This window comes from Neolamprologus multifasciatus, chromosome 18, assembly GCF_963576455.1.
Source record: "Neolamprologus multifasciatus chromosome 18, fNeoMul1.2, whole genome shotgun sequence".
In the NCBI taxonomy this organism is placed as follows: domain Eukaryota; kingdom Metazoa; phylum Chordata; class Actinopteri; order Cichliformes; family Cichlidae; genus Neolamprologus; species Neolamprologus multifasciatus.
Window position 1 is genome coordinate 35121755 of NC_140456.1, and position 22701 is coordinate 35144455.

The following is a 22701-nucleotide window of genomic DNA, read 5'->3' on the forward strand; positions in this document are numbered from 1 at the left end:
TATTTTTTAGTACCTGGTAACAGGTATATTTTAGTACCTGCCCAGTAAGGTTTCCAAGGCAATCTCAAAATGTGACATATACAGATTGCGTGGCAGGGACTGTGCAGTCAATGGCATCACTCAATGAGTCATGAGAGTGACTCCTTCACAAAATCAAAAACATTTTACAAAGACAAATTCGTGTCACAGATCACATTGAAAGGTTTGGCACACAACACATTTACAATGACCCAGAAGCAATGTGACTTGCCAAAGAATTCCATGAAGCTAAGAGCTTGAGATGTGAAGGGGGCTCGTCCGGGATTTGAACCCGGGACCTCTCGCACCCGAAGCGAGAATCATACGCCTAGACCAACGAGCCACAGAAAACCTGCGCTTAAGTCTGGAACTCTGAAATGATAGACTTAAATCGCCCTTCAAATTCAAGCAGGAATGTTTTTAAGCTCTCTTCAGTATTCATTTTTGTACTTTCAGGCCTTTGCTACTGACAAGCTCCAACAGGGAGGACTCCAGAGGGAGTAAGGTTTCCAAGGCAATCTCAAAATGTGACATATACAGATTGCGTGGCAGGGACTGTGCAGTCAATGGCATCACTCAATGTATGCTGTCCTCGCCCTGAGTCTCTTAGTTTCACCAGCTAGACAGCGAGATAACGATGCTCCAATAACCAGACTTATTTCCTTTTTGCGCTGATTTATTGAAGAATGGCCTCTGACCATTGCCTTCTCTTTGACCATCATAAAACTGAAAGTACAAAATACTGTATTAGCTAACTAACATTGAAAACTAGCTTGTTACACTCTTACAACAAGCTAACAAGATAAAACTTTCAAATGTACAAATTATCGAACCATTTTTACACAAAACAAAAGATAATAATTATTTTATCGACACTCATACTTACAGACATATCTTGTCCAAGGCAACAACATTTTAAGGTCCGTATTAGCTTAAAACAATAACCTTACGGTATCACTTTCCGCCATCTTTTATTTCTTCTTCACGTTCTCATTTTTCCTTTCCCAAAGTAACCGAACCCATATCACAAAGCAGCCACTAGAGGGAGCTCTAGGGCAGTTTACAACTCTAATATCCCATTTAAGTTATAAAAGGCAGAACACTCCCCGCCTGGTACAATATAATTGTGCCACTACAACAAACTTTTCTAATAAACCTTTTGAACAGTTTAGGGCTATTTCAAACACTTATTTATCACTTGATAAAAGCAAAACCATATCAGCGATGGGTCTCAAAAACACTTTTTCATTTCCATCCTTCACAGTCTTTATTTCTGCTTTTCGAACCTTATTGTCCTTGCTCTCAAATGTTCTTACAACTTTTCCCATGGACCAGTCATTTCTGTGTGCGAGAGCATCTTTCAATAACACAACATCACCAACTTTTATGTTTGTTTTATCATCAGTCCATTTTCTCCTTTGCTGTAGTGTTGAAAGATATTCACTTTTCCACTGTTTCCAAAAAGAGTCTGCCAAACACTGTACTTGCTTCCATTGCTTTGAGTAGAGGTCTGGCGGTCCAAAGCTTCCTGTTGGTGCAGATAATGCATTGACCTTTTGTGTAAGAAGCATTGCTGGAGTGAGAAGGTTTGGTTTGTCTGGATCTGTTGTGACTGGTACAAGTGGTCTTGCATTCATTATTGCCATTACTTCTGCCATGAATGTACTTAACACTTCATGCGTTAGTTGGACATGTACGGCTTTCAACAGAATACCATCTAGGATGCGTCTTGCTACTCCAATAAGTCTCTCCCACGATCCACCCATGTGTGACGAGTGTGGGGGATTAAACAGCCATGTGCATCCTTTCTCTTGCAGGTATGAGTTTAGTTCTGTGTCCTTGTGATCAATTTGCAACTCATTGCATGCTCCAACAAAATTTGTACCTCTATCAGATCTGAGTATTTGAGCAGGTCCACGGATGCAGAAAAATCTCCTCAGCGCATTGATGAAGCTGGATGTTGACATTGTTTCAATGAGCTCAATGTGCACAGCTCTCGTGGACATGCAGGTGAAAAGCACAGCCCAGCGTTTACTGTCTGCACTCCCTCCTCTGGTGCGACGTGTGGTGACCGTCCAGGGTCCAAAGACATCCAGTCCTACACTAGTGAACGGTGGCATTGGTGTCAGCCTGTCCACGGGTAAATCTGCCATTTTTTGGGTCTGAAGTCGTCCTCGAAGCTTTCGACAAAGAACACACTTGTAAATAACAGAAGAGACGAGCCGTTTACTGCCAATAATCCAAAATCCAGCACCTCTGAGCGCTCCGTCTGTTAGGTGACGCCCCTGATGTGCTACCTTCTCATGATAGTATCTAATAAGAAGGATGGCTATATGATGAGCATTTGGGATTATGAGTGGATGTTTCTCCTCTTTTGTTAGGTTAGCAGGTGCCAATCGACCTCCTAGTCTGAGGAGCCCATCTTCATCAATAACTGGATTTAATCTTTGAAGACAGCTTTGTTTTGGAAGTGGCTGATTTTCTTTTATGCATCTGTACTCTTCTTTGAACATTTCACTTTGTACTGTGTGAATTATGAACTTTGCTGCTTTAGACGCTTCATCTGCGGTGTTAGTTTCACTGAAACACTTCCAGCCTTTACCTTCTGTGTTTGTTTTCTTGAATGATGCTGCCACACACTTCAGTGATGCAATAGTGCGACACAATCTCATCCAATGAGAGAATCTTTCAAAACGGCATGGCTCTAGCTGTGTTACTGAGGCTTTGGTAACAAAACTTGTTATATCAGGTCTGATCTCTGCATCTGTGTCAGGATCGATCAGTGTGAAACTATCACAGTGAGACTTCTCTATGTCGTGTTGTGTCAAAAAGGAAGGACCACTAAACCAGCTTGTAGAAGCCAATGCAGAAGCTGCAATCGGTCTAGTGGCTGTGTCTGCTGGATTGTCACTAGTGGCTATGTAAAACCACTGTGCTGGATGTGTAGTCTTTCTGATTCTAATCACTCGGTTAGCCACGTAAGTGTAGAACCTCTTTGTGTTGTTGTGTATGTAACCAAGAACGATTTTACTGTCTGTGAAAAATCTGACAGTGTCTACTTCAATGTCAATCTCATCTCTAATGAGTTCGTACATCTCTACAGCTAACACTGCTGCACATAACTCCAATCTAGGAACAGTGTGGGCGGGTCTTGGGGCTACTTTGGACTTGCCCATGATGAAACCTGTGTGCCACTGACCTTCACTATCAATAGCTCTCAGATATGCCACTGCTCCTATAGCCATGGTGGAGGCATCTGAAAATATGCACAGTTCTTTTTTCAAAGCAATGGCCTGGGAGAACGGGAAGTAGCACCTCGGTACCTGTAGCCGCTCAAGATCCTTCAATGAGCTTCTCCATCTGCTCCATTCATCTTCTCTTTCTGCAGGAAGTGATTCATCCCAGTCCTTTTGCTCTGAGGTCAATTCACGGAGAAGAGCTTTTCCCTGCATTGTGATGGGTGACACGAAACCCAGCGGGTCATACAGACTGTTAACAGTGGCTAAGACACCTCTCCTGGTGAACGGCTTTTGTTCAGTGGTGACGTGAAAGGTAAAACAGTCCTTCTTAAGATTCCACAGTACCCCCAAGCTCCTTTGCAGGGGTATGTCGTCCAACTCTAAATCCAAGTCTTTTAGATCCTTGGCTCTCTCGGCAGCAGGAAACGCTTCCACTACTTTGTGGTCATTAGAGGCTATTTTATGTAACCTTAAGTTTGACTGTGCCAGCATCTTTTGAGCGCTTGTGAGTGTCTCAACAGCTTCTTCCACTGTTGCTGTGGATGCGAGACCATCATCAACATAAAAATGTCTCATTACAAACTGCTTTGCATCATGTCCGTGCTCTTCTTCTCCCTTGACTGCGGCACGCCTCATACAATAAATAGCCACAGCTGGGGAAGGGCTATTCCCAAAAACATGAACCCTCATTCTATAGTCACAAATACCTTGGTCGGGATCATTATCTTCATACCAAAGGAATCTCAGATAATCCCTATGATCCTCTCTCACTTCAAAACAATAAAACATTTGTTGCACATCAGCTGAAAATGCTACAGGTTCTTTCCTAAAACGCATAAGGACACCCAGTAGTGTGTTATTTAGGTCGGGTCCACTTAATAAGACTTTGTTAAGGGACTGTCCTTCAAATTCTGCACTTGAGTCAAAGACTACTCTCAGCTGATTAGGTTTTTGTGGGTGGTACACACCGAAGGATGGCAAGTACCAGTGTTCTTGGTTTGAGTCCAAAGGTGGAGCGACTTCTGCATGGTCATTGTCCAGCATGTTTTGAATGAATTCGATATATTGTCTTTTCATTTCAGGGTTCCGGTCCAGTGTCTTTCTGAGAGATTGGAGGCGCTTGAATGCTTGCTCTCTGTTACTCGGAAGCTCTGGTCTTGGAGAGCGGAATGGCAAAGGCGCCACCCAGCTGTTACATTCATTTTGATACACCTCCTTCTCCATGATGTCAATGAAGTCTTTGTCCTCTACTGACAGTGCTGGTTTGTCATCATCTTTTGTCCTGTCAAAAACAGTTTCTCCCAGTTGATTGGTGTTTGCGTTTCCCCTGTCCTTTTTGGGGTTGTGTGTGGTGTTTAACTGGTCTTTGATTTGAAACGTGTTAGGACATGGGCAGAGGTAAGAAGCACGGCCATTCTGAAGAATATGTGTTTTGAGAACACTCACACTAGGGGGCTTATGCGTCTTCCCCATGCAGGCTTCCCCAACTATAACCCAGCCTAAATCCAAACGCTGCGCATAAGGTGTATTGTGTGGCCCATTGATTCTCTCTCTGACTTTGTGTACCTGTATAATGTCTCTTCCCAAAAGCAACAGAATAGGTACTTGTTCTTCTACAGGAGGTACTTTTTCAGCTATCTTCTGTAAGTGTGGGAACTTCATGGCCACTTGTGGAGAGGGAATCTCTCTCCTGTCGTCTGGAATCATGTCACATTCAATCAGGTTTGGGAGTGGGAGCTTTACTTTACCATCCATTGACTCAATCATGAAGTTTACTGCTGTTCTGCCGACATTATCTGACAGTCCTGAGCATGTTCTGAGCTTGTAAGTCTCTGAGCGTGTCTTAATATTAAAGAACTCAAAAAACTGAGACTTAGCTAGTGACTTGTTACTTTGCTCATCAAGCACTGCATACATCTTTCTAGCCTGTTCTTTTTCGCCTTCTGGATAGACTAACACAGGACTTATTTTTGAGCATGAATGTGGGCTATCTTCATCACCACAGACTTCTGTGCATTTGGAAACAACTGAGGCATTTGCACTATCCTGTGTCTCCCCGCCATCATCTTTATCAGCTCCAGAGCTCTCAGCTGGAGCAGGGGGTGGACCTGGATGTAGCACTGCTAAATGCCTGTCGCTATCACAGTCCATGCATTTTATTTGAGCCCTGCAGTCCCTTGCTAGATGTTGAGTAGAGCCACAGCATTTAAAACAGATTCTGTTCTCTTTTAAAAATGACTTGCGCTCATCTATGGGCTTTGCTCTAAAACTCTTGCACCTTTTAAGAGGGTGAGGCTTCTTATGTATTGGGCATACCTTGTCAGGGCTTTCTATAGGCTTGCTGTAACTATTTTGAGGTGAACTAGTGTCTGTAGGAATGTCCGTTTTGTGTACACTAATCACTTGCCTGTTACTGCCTCTGAAGCTTTTCTCCTTCTTGAAGCTTGTGTCGGCAGGAGGTGTGATGACAAAGCTTGGGTCATTTCTTATTTTGGCTTGTTGTCTTACAAACTTTGAAAAGACACTGAAAGGGGGGAAAACAACTTTATGTTCTTCTTTGTACTTTGCTCCTGTTGCAATCCATTTTTCCTGCAGTCCATATGGTAACTTTTCCACAATGGGGTTGACTCCGCGAGCTGTGTCCAAATATGAGAGGCCTGGTAGGTATCCTCCATCTTTTGCACATTCTATTTCCTGCAGAACGTCACCCAGCTCTCTTAACTTTGTGTTGTCTCTGTTGTTTAGTTTGGGAAACTGTTCAATCTTTTTTAACAGTGCATTTTCTACCACTTCTGGAGATCCATAACATTCCTCGAGTCTTTGCCACACAAGGTTGAGAGCTGCAGCTGGATTAAAGACATGGACTGATCGAATTCTTTTGGCCTGGTGACCAGACTCAACTCCAAGCCATTTGACCATTAAATCTAGCTCCTCTTGAGCTGTAACATGCAAGTCTTTAATAGCACTTTGAAATGACGCCTTCCACGCCCAGTAGTTTTCTGGGTGGTCATCAAACTGCAAAAGTCCAGTACTTAACATTTCCCTCCGTGTCAGGTACCTTGTAATATCCTGGACACCCTGTGTCTCTGTTGATGTTTGAAGAGTGTTGAACGGATAAGGTTTGGGGGAATCCAGTCTCTCTCTCTGTTGTGTTTGGAGTTCCACTTTAACATTAGCCTTTTGAGCACTGTGTGAGCCGTCATTGTCTATATCTGCATTCATAGCCATTTCGCATTGTTCACGTGCAGCTTTGTGACAGGCAAGTGGACCTACTTTTAATTTGAATCCTTCAAGGCAAATATCTGAGTGTTTTTGTACATACTCTGCTGTGCGTTGTTTTGGACTGGCGGGTGGTCCCACCAATGGATAGCGCAGTTCACTTTTTGAGAGTCCCTCCTCTTCTTCTTCATAAACTGCAACCTCTGCTTCTGCAACTGCAACAGCCTTTTGACAACTCAAAACATGTAAATTAGCCTCAAGTTCAGTTTTTTGTTTCATTATAGCTGCTTCTCTTTCTGAATACGCCAGCTGTGCACGTGCAGCCTCTGCTTTTGCTCGTGCTTTAAGTGCTGCAGAACTTGTGGATGAACGCTTGGATGTACGCGAGCGTCTAGACTCCCCCTGTGTGTCTGCGTTGCTAGCATTATCCTTGTTCTCCATATTCTCTGCGTTGCGCACTTGTTCTGTTTCTCTTTGGTCTGCTGTTTCTTCCTCTTCTGGAAGATCCAGTTGATATTGCTTTCCTGACCGTAGACTCATAACTGATGTGCTGAAAATAGCTCCTCGTGGTTGTGCCCGCTGCGCTAATGTCTTTTTACTATGCTGTCCTCGCCCTGAGTCTCTTAGTTTCACCAGCTAGACAGCGAGATAACGATGCTCCAATAACCAGACTTATTTCCTTTTTGCGCTGATTTATTGAAGAATGGCCTCTGACCATTGCCTTCTCTTTGACCATCATAAAACTGAAAGTACAAAATACTGTATTAGCTAACTAACATTGAAAACTAGCTTGTTACACTCTTACAACAAGCTAACAAGATAAAACTTTCAAATGTACAAATTATCGAACCATTTTTACACAAAACAAAAGATAATAATTATTTTATCGACACTCATACTTACAGACATATCTTGTCCAAGGCAACAACATTTTAAGGTCCGTATTAGCTTAAAACAATAACCTTACGGTATCACTTTCCGCCATCTTTTATTTCTTCTTCACGTTCTCATTTTTCCTTTCCCAAAGTAACCGAACCCATATCACAAAGCAGCCACTAGAGGGAGCTCTAGGGCAGTTTACAACTCTAATATCCCATTTAATTTATAAAAGGCAGAACACAATGAGTCATGAGAGTGACTCCTTCACAAAATCAAAAACATTAATTTAGAAAGACAAATGGGTGTCACAGATCACATTGAAAGGTTTGGCACACAACACATTTACAATGCCCCAAAAGCAATGTGACTTCCCAAAGAATTTCATGAAGTTAAGAGCTTGAGATGTGAATGGGGCTCGTCCGGGATTTGAACCCGGGACCTCTCGCACACAAAGCGAGAATCATACGCCTAGACCAATGAGCCACAGGAAGCCTGCGCTTCTGTGCCTGGAACTCTGAAATGATAGACTTAAATCTGCCTTCAAATTCAAGCAGGAATGTTTTTAAGCCCTCTTCAGTATTCATTTTTGTACTTTCAGGCCTTTGCTACTGACAAGCTCCAACAGGGAGGACTCCAGAGGGACTGCACACAGTGAATGAGAAAAAAGGGTTCCCAGTCATCCAGGTCATGGTAGTCTGATGAGCTTTGAAAGAAAGCAGCTGGAATTCTTTAAGTTCCTTGAAGACCTTTCACCTCTCCTCTGAGAACCTTCGTTAGATCTAAAACTAAATGTTGGAGAGTCCCAGGTATTTAAACCCCAGAGGGGGTTGTCTTTACCAGGGTGGTTGACCAACTATGAAACACATCACATGAGCCAAGATGTGAAAAAAGGCGTGAGTAATTATCAGCAGAGGTTTCGGGTGAAACCATTATGAGACCTTGACATATGTAGTTTAATGTCTTTACACCGAAATTGAATGGCCTCAATTTCGATCAGACTTTGTGATCTCTAATAGCCCTTTTCCACTTGCACCTACCTAGCTTGGCTTAACTTGACTCAGTTCGATCTTTAGAGTTTCCATTAGGTGATAGTACCTGGTAACAGGTATTTTTTAGTACCTGGTAACAGGTATATTTTAGTACCTGCCCAGTAAGGTTTCCAGGGCAATCTCAAAATGTGACATATACAGATTGCGTGGCAGGGACTGTGCAGTCAATGGTATCACTCAATGAGTCATGAGAGTGACTCCTTCACAAAATCAAAAAAATTTTAGAAAGACAAATTCGTGTCACAGATCACATTAAAAGGTTTGGCACACAACACATTTACAATGCCCTAGAAGCAATGTGACTTGCCAAAGAATTTCATGAAGCTAAGAGCTTGAGATGCGAAGGGGGCTCGTCCGGGATTTGAACCCGGGACCTCTCGCACCCAAAGCGAGAATCATACGCCTAGACCAACGAGCCACAGGAAGCCTGTGCTTAAGTCTGGAACTCTGAAATGATAGACTTAAATCTGCCTTCAAATTCAAGCAGGAATGTTTTTAAGCCCTCTTCAGTATTCATTTTTGTACTTTCAGGCCTTTGCTACTGACAAGCTCCAACAGGGAGGACTCCAGAGGGACTGCACACAGTGAATGAGAAAAAAGGGTTCCCAGTCATCCAGGTCATGGTAGTCTGATGAGCTTTGAAAGAAAGCAGCTGGAATTCTTTAAGTTCCTTGAAGACCTTTCACCTCTCCTCTGAGAACATTCGTTAGATCTAAAACTAAATGTTGGAGAGTCCCAGGTATTTAAACCCCAGAGGGGGTTGTCTTTACCAGGGTCGTTGACCAACTATGAAACACATCACATGAGCCAAGATGTGAAAAAAGGCGTGGGTAATTATCAGCAGAGGTTTCGGGTGAAACCATTATGAGACCTTGACATATGTGGTTTAATGTCTTTACACCGAAATTGAATGGCCTCAATTTCGATCAGACTTTGTGATCTCTAATAGCCCTTTTCCACTTGCACCTACCTAGCTTGGCTTAACTTGACTCAGTTCGATCTTTAGAGTTTCCATTAGGTGATAGTACCTGGTAACAGGTATTTTTTAGTACCTGCCCAGTAAGGTTTCCAAGGCAATCTCAAAATGTGACATATACAGTTTGATTGGCAGGGACTGTGCAGTCAATGGCATCACTCAATGAGTCATGAGAGTGACTCCTTCAAAAAATCAAAAACGTTAATTTAGAAAGACAAATTGGTGTCACAGATCACATTGTAAGCTTTGGCACACAACACATTTACAATGCCCCAGAAGAAATGTGACTTGCCAAAGAATTTCATGAAGCTAAGAGCTTGAGATGTGAATGGGGCTCGTCCGGGATTTGAACCCGGGACCTCTCGCACCCAAAGTGAGAATCATACGCCTAGACCAACGAGCCACAGGAAGCCTGCGCTTAAGTCTGGAACTCTGAAATGATATACTTAAATCGCCCTTCAAATTCAAGCAGGAATGTTTTTAAGCTCTCTTCAGTATTCATTTTTGTATTTTCAGGCCTTTGCTACTGACAAGCTCCAACAGGGAGGACTACAGAGGGACTGCACACAGTGAATGACAAAAAAAGGGTTCCCAGTCATCCAGGTCATGGTAGTCTGATGAGCTTCGAAAGAAAGCAGCTGGAATTCTTTAAGTTCCTTGAAGACCTTTCACCTCTCCTCTGAGAACATTCGTTAGATCTAAAACTAAATGTTGGAGAGTCCCAGGTATTTAAACCCCAGAGGGGGTTGTTTTTACCAGGGTCGTTGACCAACTATGAAACACATCACATGAGCCAAGATGTAAAAAAAGGCGTGGATAATTATCAGCAGAGGTTTCGGGTGAAACCATTATGAGACCTTGACATATGTAGTTTAATGTCTTTACACCGAAATTGAATGGCCTCAATTTCGATCAGACTTTGTGATCTCTAATATCCCTTTTCCACTTGCACCTACCTAGCTTGGCTTAACTTGACTCAGTTCGATCTTTAGAGTTTCCATTAGGTGATAGTACCTGGTAACAGGTATTTTTTAGTACCTGGTAACAGGTATATTTTAGTACCTGCCCAGTAAGGTTTCCAAGGCAATCTCAAAATGTGACATATACAGATTGCATGAAAGGGACTGTGCAGTCAATGGCATCACTCAATGAGTCATGAGAGTGACTCCTTCAAAAAATCAAAAACGTTAATTTAGAAAGACAAATTGGTGTCACAGATTACATTGAAAGGTTTGGCACACAACACATTTACAAAGCCCCAGAAGCAATGTGACTTGCCAAAGAATTCCATGAAGCTAAGGGCTTGAGATGGGAAGGGGGCTCGTCCGGGATTTGAACCCGGGACCTCTCGCACCCAAAGCGAGAATCATACGCCTAGACCAACGAGCCACAGGAAGCCTGTGCTTAAGTCTGGAACTCTGAAATGATAGACTTAAATCTGCCTTCAAATTCAAGCAGGAATGTTTTTAAGCCCTCTTCAGTATTCATTTTTGTACTTTCAGGCCTTTGCTATTGACAAGCTCCAACAGGGAGGACTCCAGAGGGACTGCACACAGTGAATGAGAAAAAAGGGTTCCCAGTCATCCAGGTCATGGTAGTCTGATGAGCTTTGAAAGAAAGCAGCTGGAATTCTTTAAGTTCCTTGAAGACCTTTCACCTCTCCTCTGAGAACCTTCGTTAGATCTAAAACTAAATGTTGGAGAGTCCCAGGTATTTAAACCCCAGAGGGGGTTGTCTTTACCAGGGTGGTTGACCAACTATGAAACACATCACATGAGCCAAGATGTGAAAAAAGGCGTGGGTAATTATCAGCAGAGGTTTCGGGTGAAACCATTATGAGACCTTGACATATGTAGTTTAATGTCTTTACACCGAAATTGAATGGCCTCAATTTCGATCAGACTTTGTGATCTCTAATAGCCCTTTTCCACTTGCACCTACCTAGCTTGGCTTAACTTGACTCAGTTCGATCTTTAGAGTTTCCATTAGGTGATAGTACCTGGTAACAGGTATTTTTTAGTACCTGCCCAGTAAGGTTTCCAAGGCAATCTCAAAATGTGACATATACAGATTGCATGAAAGGGACTGTGCAGTCAATGGCATCACTCAATGAGTCATGAGAGTGACTCCTTCACCAAATCAAAAACATTTTAGAAAGACAAATTCGTGTTACAGATCACATTGAAAGGTTTGACACACAACACATTTACAATGCCCCAGAAGCAATGTGACTTGCCAAAGAATTTCATGAAGCTAAGAGCTTGGGATGTGAATGGGGCTCGTCCGGGATTTGAACCCAGGACCTCTCGCACCCAAAGCGAGAATCATACGCCTAGACCAACGAGCCACAGGAAGCCTGGGCTTAAATCTGGAACTCTGAAATTATAGACTTAAATCTGCCTTCAAATTCAAGCAGGAATGTTTTTAAGCTCTCTTCAGTATTCATTTTTGTACTTTCAGGCCTTTGCTACTGACAAGCTCCAACAGGGAGGACTCCAGAGGGACTGCACACAGTGAATGAGAAAAAAGGGTTCCCAGTCATCCAGGTCATGGTAGTCTGATGAGCTTTGAAAGAAAGCAGCTGGAATTCTTTAAGTTCCTTGAAGACCTTTCACCTCTCCTCTGAGAACCTTCGTTAGATCTAAAACTAAATGTTGGAGAGTCCCAGGTATTTAAACCCCAGAGGGGGTTGTCTTTACCAGGGTGGTTGACCAACTATGAAACACATCACATGAGCCAAGATGTGAAAAAAGGCGTGGGTAATTATCAGCAGAGGTTTCGGGTGAAACCATTATGAGACCTTGACATATGTAGTTTAATGTCTTTACACCGAAATTGAATGGCCTCAATTTCGATCAGACTTTGTGATCTCTAATAGCCCTTTTCCACTTGCACCGCCTAGCTTGGCTTAACTTGACTCAGTTCGATCTTTAGAGTTTCCATTAGGTGATAGTACCTGGTAACAGGTATTTTTTAGTACCTGGTAACAGGTATATTTTAGTACCTGCCCAGTAAGGTTTCCAAGGCAATCTCAAAATGTGACATATACAGATTGCATGAAAGGGACTGTGCAGTCAATGGCATCACTCAATGAGTCATGAGAGTGACTCCTTCAAAAAATCAAAAACGTTAATTTAGAAAGACAAATTGGTGTCACAGATTACATTGAAAGGTTTGGCACACAACACATTTACAAAGCCCCAGAAGCAATGTGACTTGCCAAAGAATTCCATGAAGCTAAGGGCTTGAGATGGGAAGGGGGCTCGTCCGGGATTTGAACCCGGGACCTCTCGCACCCAAAGCGAGAATCATACGCCTAGACCAACGAGCCACAGGAAGCCTGCGCTTAAGTCTGGAACTCTGAAATGATAGACTTAAATCTGCCTTCAAATTCAAGCAGGAATGTTTTTAAGCCCTCTTCAGTATTCATTTTTGTACTTTCAGGCCTTTGCTATTGACAAGCTCCAACAGGGAGGACTCCAGAGGGACTGCACACAGTGAATGAGAAAAAAGGGTTCCCAGTCATCCAGGTCATGGTAGTCTGATGAGCTTTGAAAGAAAGCAGCTGGAATTCTTTAAGTTCCTTGAAGACCTTTCACCTCTCCTCTGAGAACCTTCGTTAGATCTAAAACTAAATGTTGGAGAGTCCCAGGTATTTAAACCCCAGAGAGGGTTGTCTTTACCAGGGTCGTTGACCAACTATGAAACACATCACATGAGCCAAGATGTGAAAAAAGGCGTGGGTAATTATCAGCAGAGGTTTCGGGTGAAACCATTATGAGACCTTGACATATGTAGTTTAATGTCTTTACACCGAAATTGAATGGCCTCAATTTCGATCAGACTTTGTGATCTCTAATAGCCCTTTTCTACTTGCACCTACCTAGCTTGGCTTAACTTGACTCAGTTCGATCTTTAGAGTTTCCATTAGGTGATAGTACCTGGTAACAGGTATTTTTTAGTACCTGCCCAGTAAGGTTTCCAAGGCAATCTCAAAATGTGACATATACAGTTTGATTGGCAGGGACTGTGCAGTCAATGGCATCACTCAATGAGTCATGAGAGTGACTCCTTCAAAAAATCAAAAACATTAATTTAGAAAGACAAATTGGTGTCACAGATCACATTGAAAGCTTTGGCACACAACACATTTACAATGCCCCAGAAGCAATGTGACTTGCCAAAGAACTTCATGAAGCTAAGAGCTTGAGATGTGAAGGGGGCTCGTCCGGGATTTGAACGCGGGACTTCTCGCACCCAAAGCGAGAATCATACGCCTAGACCAACGAGCCACAGGAAGCCTGCGCTTAAGTCTGGAACTCTGAAATGATATACTTAAATCGCCCTTCAAATTCAAGAAGGAATGTTTTTAAGCCCTCTTCAGTATTCATTTTTGTACTTTCAGGCCTTTGCTACTGACAAGCTCCAACAGGGAGGACTCCAGAGGGACTGCACACAGTGAATGAGAAAAAAAGGGTTCCCAGTCATCCAGGTCATGGTAGTCTGATGAGCTTTGAAAGAAAGCAGCTGGAATTCTTTAAGTTCCTTGAAGACCTTTCACCTCTCCTCTGAGAACATTCGTTAGATCTAAAACTAAATGTTGGAGAGTCCCAGGTATTTAAACCCCAGAGGGGGTTGTTTTTACCAGGGTCGTTGACCAACTATGAAACACATCACATGAGCCAAGATGTGAAAAAAGGCGTGGGTAATTATCAGCAGAGGTTTCGGGTGAAACCATTATGAGACCTTGACATATGTAGTTTAATGTCTTTACACCGAAATTGAATGGCCTCAATTTCGATCAGACTTTGTGATCTCTAATAGCCCTTTTCCACTTGCACCTACCTAGCTTGGCTTAACTTGACTCAGTTCGATCTTTAGAGTTTCCATTAGGTGATAGTACCTGGTAACAGGTATTTTTTAGTACCTGGTAACAGGTATATTTTAGTACCTGCCCAGTAAGGTTTCCAAGGCAATCTCAAAATGTGACATATACAGATTGCGTGGCAGTGACTGGGCAGTCAATGGCATCACTCAATGAGTCATGAGAGTGACTCCTTCACAAAATCAAAAACGTTACTTTAGAAAGACAAATTGGTGTCACAGATCACATTGAAAGGTTTGGCACACAACACATTTACAATGCCCCAGAAGCAATGTGACTTGCCAAAGAATTTCATGAAGCTAAGAGCTTGAGATGTGAAGGGGGCTCGTCCGGGATTTGAAGCCAGGACCTCTCGCACCATAAGCGAGAATCATACGCCTAGACCAACGAGCCACAGGAAGCCTATGCTTAATAAAGTTTTACTTTATCTATCTAATCTATTCTAATCTCAGCCAAACTGATTTACTCAGGAACAAATAAAACATAGAAAAAGCCAATCAGCAACATTTTTAGGTTATGTAAGTGACTTATATATTAGCTGAGTATTTATATATTTAACCTGAGTAGCGAAAGACCGTAGTCATCTAAAAAATTATGTACCGGGAGTTTGCTTTTCTCTGCGGCTCTAGTGACCCTCGAGCTTCAGAGCAGCTATCGAGCCGGTGGGTAACAGTCATCTCCGACAACGTCGGAGAACTCTTACAGATATGTGATGTCTTGATAAACCGTGCAGATATTTGAGGTTTACACAGATACATTCTCGACCGAAAATATGTTAAAAGTTTATTTTGTGACCCAGAAAGAAAGAAAGAAAGAGCAATAAGAGTGTTATTAAAAACCAGCCACCATTGTTGGAAACTGGAATTGGCTGGGCCGCGCTAGGAATTCTGGGAGAAAACAATCGTGATAGCTGGCCAGCAAAATAAAGAAAGTGTATGGCACTGAATGCGGACGCGTGTGAGTTCTTCTGCAACCGGAAGAAAAGTAGTCCACTGGCAGGAGAACAAACAATAGTCCTTTAAGGCTACTGCAAATGTAAATAGCTCACCTGAGATTGCTCTCCGGCACAGCTACAAGCCATGTGAGCTCGTAGCCCCTCCCACTAGAGTGTACTACCACAGTCGACTGTTGTAAAGCAGCCGCAAATCAAGACGTGCAGCAAGGTCCGGGCATTCCTCGCTACACTGTACAGCATACACTACATTGTTAAGTTTGTGTTTTGGAGTTTTGTCTTTCGGGTGAACCAGTTTTTGTCTGAGTGTGTTGCTGGGTCTGAAGTACACCGGGATGTCGTGCTTAGAGAAAACTCTCCTGAGTTTCTCTGATACACCGGCTACATAGGGGATGACAATGTTGTTGCGTTTGTCTTTCTTATTCTCCCTCGCTGGTGTCTGATCTCCTTTTCTGTGCATCTTTGCTGACTATATAAATGCCCAATTAGGATAACTGCATATTTTGAGTGCTTCCTTTACATGTGTGTGTTTCTTCTTTTCCCCTTCAGGCTTAGAGTGAACATGTTCTGCCCGGTGTTGTAGAACATGATTACTCCAAGTTTGTGTTCCAGAGGGTGATGGGAGTCAAACAGGAGGTACTGGTCTGTGTGTGTGGGCTTCCAGTAAACTTCAATGTTGAGGTTTCCATTCTCTTCGATGTGCACAGCGCAGTCCAGGAAAGGCAAACTGTTATCCTTTGTGTCTTTCCTGGTGAACTTGATGTTTTTATCCACAGCATTAATGTGAACAGTGAAGGATTCCACTTCTTGTGTTTTAGTTTTGACCCAGGTGTCGTCCACATATCTGTACCAGTGGCTGGGTACTCTCCCTTTAAAAGAGCCAAGAGCCTTTCTTTCCACTTCCTCCATGTAAAGGTTGGCTACAATTGCTGAGACTGGGGAGCCCATAGCACAGCCATCTTTTTGTCTGTAGAAACCCTCATTGTATTTTACCACTTACCACTACATATTTCAAATGCAAGCTCCTTAGGTTAAGGATAAGGTGAAGGTAGAGGTTAGGGCATTGTTCAGGGTGCAAAATGCCATGCAAAAACTTTGTTCTTCTATGTTCAAACAAATAAACTGTCATGCCTTTAATGGAAAATTTCATGATACCAGGTGACTGGACAAACACCAGAAGTCTGGACTAACCTTAAAGTAGTAGGCAGTGAGACTCCAGAGAGGAGAGATTTGCAGTAGAGTAGCTGGCTGACACCCAAGAAGAATTGAGAAATCTTTCAATAGAAAACTACTAATAACATCAGCTGTCAAGGGTTGTCTCCAGGGTGTACAACAGCAGTGTCGTCAGTGGTGATGGACAGTTTTTTGAACCATGTAACTCTGATCCTTTCTAGGATGATGTTGAGTGTATATTTTCTGCAATTCTCTGGCCCAAATATTGTCAAAATAAACATAAACTAATAATTTAAGTTAAACATTTGTCACATTTAACAGTGTTACAGCTCTAATAATGCTAATAAAAACAATGTGTGTGTGTGTGTTTGTGTGTGTGTGTGTCATGAAGTTCAGAGTGATGTGTACCGTCCTTGGCTTTTTTTGGCTGTTGTCTGTAGCTCATCAGGAACCATCTGTGGGGATAACAGATTTACTGTGGAACAGATTTTCTCATTTGTGAACACACACACACACACACACACACCTTTGAATCTATTGTACACTCAGTGACAGTATTACAATGGCCTTAACCCTTTCAAGGTCTCTTGGTTTTTCTGTACCTCTGGTAGTCTTTGTGGGTTTTTTTCATTGGCTTTCCTTAGCTTAGGCTGAAAATCTATAACCTATCAAGGTCTGTGAGATGAGCACACCAATTGTAATTTAGAGCAGCGGTCCCCAACCCCCGTGCCACGGGCTGGTACTGTGACCGTGGCGCAAAAAAGGTTGGGGACCGCTGATGTGGAGGACCCAAATGCACATATAATTAACACCAGAGGAACAACAGAGGACTGAGACAAGAGACTGAGACAAGAGGAAGCATGTCACAATGGCCTCGGAGAGATTCCTCGGGAACACATTATTTATCAAAGTAGAGAGAAAAGAGAAAGTTTATTCATGCAGGTCCATATGACAGAGAATATGCATCTTCTTTTTGTTTTATATTATAATTTATATTTAATTGTGTTGTGGTTTGCAGTGTTTTGTGTTGTTTCACTTTAAATTTGTAAAAGGAAAAAGCTGAAAATTTAAATAGTTAAAAGTTGAAATGTGAATAGTTGATTTTGGTATTATATGATTTATTTATTACATTTTATGTGGAGTGAATAAATAAAAGTATATTTACAGTGGCCCCTACAGACAAAGCACATACAAAATTCAAATCACGTACGAACCCTGAAGCACGTACAAACTCCAAAACATGTACAAACTCCAAAACACGTGAAAACTCCAAAACACGTAAAAACTCAGAAGCACATAAAAACTCAAAACATGTACAAAACACAACAGAAGTGCTCCAGGATGCTAGGGGGAAGTGTTGAACTTTTGTTACCTCGTGGCTACACAAGCCAGCAAGTACCAATGACCGGATTTGGCGTGTGGTAATAACAGGTAAATGAACATATTTTTCTTTTTTATTATTTGACTATACATGAATGCTTGTGTATAAATACACAAACAATACACATATGCTTTCATGCTTTTAATTGTGTAATTTAAGTGATCTAGGTAGCTCTGTTTTGGAAGTTCAGTTCATACTAGAAATGTGTTTTTTTTAAGATTAGGCTTAAAACCTTCCTTTTTGCTAAAGCATATAGTTAGGGCTGGACCAGGTGACCCTGAATCCTCCCTTAGTTATGCTGCAATAGATGTAGGCTGCCGGGGGATTCCCATGATGCATTGAGTTTTTCCTTTCCAGTCACCTTTCTCACTCACTATGTATTAACAGACCTCTCTGCATTGAATCATATCTGTTATTAATCTCTGTCTCTCTTCCACAGCATGTCTTTATCCTGTCTTCCTTCTCTCACCCCAACCGGTCGCAGCAGATGGCCGCCCCTCCCTGAGCCTGGTTCTGCCGGAGGTTTCTTCCTGTTAAAAGGGAGTTTTTCCTTCCCACTGTCGCCAAAGTGCTGCTCATAGGGGGTCATATGATTGTTGGGTTTTTCTCTGTATCTATGAAGCGCCTTGAGGCGACATTTGTTGTGATTTGGCGCTATATAAATAAAATTGAATTGAATTGAATTGAATTGAATTTTGGAGTTTGTATGTGCTTTTTGGAGTTTGTACGTGTTTTGTCTCTAGGAGCCACCGCATATATTTATATATAAACATATATAAATAAAATCACTTTTTTTTTTTTACATTAGTAATTCCTTTTGTTTAGTACCACCTTCGCTGTTGTGATTGGTGTGGGGGTAGGGACAGGCTTAGGGCGTCGGGGGGTTCCCCAGGAGCATCTTCCTTGGAGGGCTCAACTCGGGATAGCGGTCATGGCCTATTAGGGGCTCTGTTGGCTCTTAGGTGATGGTTTCCTTGTGGCTGCGTGCAGTGGGGCTAGGGGAGGGTCTGTGCTGATGGACGTGGGTTACTGACCTGGTAGCCTGGCTGCCCCTGGGTGGGTCCGGGACGGGCGTGAGGTTCTGTGGGTGCTCCGTCTCTGGGCTGGGGCCCTGGCTGGGCCTTGGAGGCTTGGGTCCTGGTCGGTGTGTTGGCGGGTGTATGGGGGCCCAGCCCTGGCGCAGGGTTCCGCCAGTGCATCGAGCCACCTGGGGGGCTCTTCAACTGTTGGGGGGGGGGGGGGGGTGTTACATCTTGCAGGAGCTCTCCTCTCTTCAGGAACTCACTCTGCAGGAGGGGGAGATACAGGAGAGGTGGAGGAAGATCTCAGCCTGGGCGTCTATTGTCTTGTGTAGTTTGGAAGATGAGTGGATGATGGGGTGGGTGCAGTTTTCTCTTTGGTGGGGTCAGTTAAGTTAAAGTTAAAAGATTAAAACTAATAAAACAAGTTTTAAAAAGAGACTTTTCCATTTGATTACATTTTGTATGATGATTATGTAGAAAAAGTAGAATTGGGCTGAAAGATCTATCACTTTATCACCTATTCAGGTTGTAAATCGTGTTTTTAAAAAGTAACTAAGGAATTAAGTAATTAATTACCTTTGAAGATAAGTAATCAGTAAAGTAACGGGATTACTTTCTTGGGGACGTAATCAGTAATTAGCTACTGATTACTTTTTTCATGTAACTTGACCAACACTGCTTGTTACTAACAAGAGCTTAACAGATGGACTGGCGAAGACGGGATATCGACGCTGGTCTTAAATACTGCCTTGCTGATTGTCCTGGATCTCGATCAGGTGAGTAGAGCAGGTGAACTGATGTGGACTCCGCCCAGGGAAAGATGCACAGGGAGGCAGTGGAAAAACACAGGTAGTTCACCCAGACCATGACAAAGACCCATCCATCCTAATCAGGGTCAGAGGGAGCTGGAGCGTATCCCAGCTGCCACAGGCCAAGAGACGGGGTACAACCTGGAACCTGGACAGGTCACCAGTGTGTCGAAGGGCTAAAGCTAATTCCAAAAAACATGGGATGCTGCCTCAGACACTGCAAAGGATTTGTGTATTCAATAAATTAACTTTACAAAAGTTGATTTATTTAGCAATGAATCTGCATTTATGCACATTGTTGTCCACAGAATGAAAAAATCAAAAATGATCAAACTGTGGAACATATGAAAGCATTTTAAAAATGATAATCTGTTATTGTTGAAATAAATATTTCACAAAATTTCACAAATTTTTTCTGTGTTTTTCTGTTTTCTGTGAATCAAAGGAGAACCAGCAAGGCTGTGTGTCCTTTATTTATCCAGGTAAAAATCTAATTGAGATTAAAAATCTCATTTTCAAGAGAAACATGGCAACAAATGTCAAAAATAGATGTACCACATAAGTATATAACATTTTAAAAAAAGAAATACAACAACAGATCATTAAGAGTAGGGATGGGTATCGTTTAGGTTTTATCCGATACCAGTACCAAACCGGTACTTTTGAAACTGTGCCGGTGCTTAAACGGTGCTCAAACCAGTGCTCGAACCGGTGCTTAAAGAATGGAGAACACAAAATTGGTCCAAAAACCTCTCATGTTCAGCTGTTTTTTTTGTAAAAAGATAACAATGTTAGCCTTTTCTGCAGCTATGGGGGATTTATGGCATCACTCTTGGCTGGAAGCAGCTTAAACAATGGAAAAAACACAAAAACCTCTCATGTTTAGCTGTTTTCCACTTTTTCTTTGGTCATTTTAGCCTTTTTGGCCAGGGTGAAGGGAGTATCTGTCATCAAACAAGAAGACAGCCGCATGTAGCTACGACGGTGTTTGCTAGTTCACCTTACATACATTAATGTAATAACGTGGTTAGCCTACTCAACGTAAATTACACACGAACAACATTAAGCTACTCACGCAGAGAAGAACGGCTGCTGCTGCATCATCATCCGTCATCATTTCTGCTACACTGGCAGGGCTAGGGGCCAGGACTCTCCTCTTCGGGTTCTTGGGGGATGTTGCTAACTCCGGGTCCGATAACAGGCACCACACCCGCAGTAGATGTGCCCGGTGTGAGGTCTCGCAGCAAGCTATCAAATACGGCGTATTTCTCGGCTTTTAACAAAACGCTATACATTGCCAGGTGTTTCATTGGATTCGCGGTGTTACCTCCTTTGACAGTATCACAGTATCAGCTTAAAGCACTTGTTGCAGCTGCTGAGTTTGCATCTTTTGCTGTGAAGTACAGCCAGACTTTTGACCGCTTCGCCTTGGGCATTTTTAATCTGTAGCTCTGCTCTAAAAGAACGTCTATCCTTGGAAAGGTAAAATGATTGGCTAGAATCCAAAGTGTGTGACATCTCAGCAAGAAAAAGCACTGAAATAAAGCACCGAAATGTGCGCTGCTTTTCGGTCTGGTTACTACCGTTTATGTCAGATACCCATCCCTAATTAAGAGAGACAATAAAAACAATCACACTGAGTAAAAGAGTTTTTCCCTCGTTCCTTTAAGATGGACTTAAACTCCCCCCAGGTAACCAGTTCAGATCATTTCAGTTCTTCTGTAGATTATATATTAAAGCACCTTGAGGCGACTCTTGTTGTGATTTGGAAGTATATAAATAAAATTTAATTTAATTTAATTATTCCAGGAAGCAGGGGCTATTTAAAAGACTTTTCCCTAATTCTGTTCTGATATTTGGGACAATCAGTTGTTGATATTGTGAGAATGAAGGCTGTATTGGTTGTGGCTTTAACACATATAAACAGATAAATAAGAGGGAACCCAAGGAGTTATTCAAGTTTCTCTGAGGTGGGTTTGGACTCACTATCCTACAGCAGTGTTACTTTCCTTTGCTCATGGAAGAGGTGATTAGGGTTTTTGGATTGATGAGAGGGAATTTTCCCCCATATCCCACATGAATCACTGGTGTGTCTTCCAGGTTACAAATACATTTGGTTTGCATTGTAGTTTATATACTGTTGAACTCTCAAGTTTATGGGCAAAGCTCCAGATATTTTGGTGTCCCTCTGTGAAGACAGATGAAATGCATTGGATTGGCATTAAACTGCATAGTTCTCCAAGTTCTACTGAGAAAGACAAAGCAGGCTTGTGGAATTAGTGACATCGTCCTACATGGCAGTCCAGGCAGCAATGCATTAACAAAACAAGGCACTTCAAAATTTAATCCCACCTGGAGAGATTTTAATTTGCAGAATGGCTGATCTTTCTGCCATTTCACTTGTTTTCTCCATCTGAGTATGTCATTTAAAAGTTTAAAGCATTTTCCTTTATCTTAATCTGTTTCATTTTGTGTCATTTTGTGTCATTTTAATACCCTGGAAAGCTGTAGAGGCTTTTTTCCCCCCATAATAGTGATTAAGCATTATGCGGATGATGTGTCTCACTCCGTCTCTCATACACTTTCAACTGTTCTTGCTCCCCCTTACTTTCTTTTTTGCTTTGTGTCTAAATCTAGCTTTCAAAGTTACAATACAGTTGTTTAAAGCCTCTGAATTGCTGAGCAGGCCATGAAACTGCCCACTGAAAAGTGGGCAACAGATGGACGGGAAGAGAGGGAGACAGAAACCTTAACAGAGTAAGCAGAGAGGGCCAAATGTTCGTCTAAAAGCTTCAAAGTGCCTTTAGCAATGGTGGATTAAGGTCACAGTGGAGTTTCATAATGACTACACACAGCACACTGTCAGTTAATATCACAGTCAGTCAAACATAGACACACGCCCCCTCAACAATTACTGTTCTGTAGCTATCGTGGGAACTCCTGCCAATCACGCTGAATCTCGAGGTATGCTTTACTCGTTTCTAGTGTGTGCAGGGGTCACACATTTAGAGTTTTCCATTCCTCCTAAAAGAGTTCAATCCCCGATAATCCCCAAATCCCCACCTGATTCTGTTTTTCAGTTTCCCTCTGACACTCAGT

The 22701-nt window shown here is 42.4% G+C and overlaps 5 non-coding genes across 5 annotated transcripts; all 5 read right to left on the reverse strand.

Moving 5' to 3' along the window:
• Positions 1-289: 289 nt before the first annotated feature.
• trnap-cgg (transfer RNA proline (anticodon CGG)) lies at positions 290-361 on the reverse strand. The gene has a single exon. It is a non-coding gene; the product is annotated as a tRNA-Pro (tRNA).
• Positions 362-8750: 8389 nt separating this feature from the next.
• trnap-ugg (transfer RNA proline (anticodon UGG)) lies at positions 8751-8822 on the reverse strand. The gene has a single exon. It is a non-coding gene; the product is annotated as a tRNA-Pro (tRNA).
• A 1875-nt stretch (positions 8823-10697) lies between these two features.
• Positions 10698-10769, reverse strand: trnap-ugg (transfer RNA proline (anticodon UGG)). The gene has a single exon. It is a non-coding gene; the product is annotated as a tRNA-Pro (tRNA).
• An 886-nt stretch (positions 10770-11655) lies between these two features.
• Positions 11656-11727, reverse strand: trnap-ugg (transfer RNA proline (anticodon UGG)). Its single transcript has one exon. It is a non-coding gene; the product is annotated as a tRNA-Pro (tRNA).
• A 912-nt stretch (positions 11728-12639) lies between these two features.
• On the reverse strand, positions 12640-12711 carry trnap-ugg (transfer RNA proline (anticodon UGG)). The gene has a single exon. It is a non-coding gene; the product is annotated as a tRNA-Pro (tRNA).
• Between the last annotated feature and the right edge of the window lie 9990 nt (positions 12712-22701).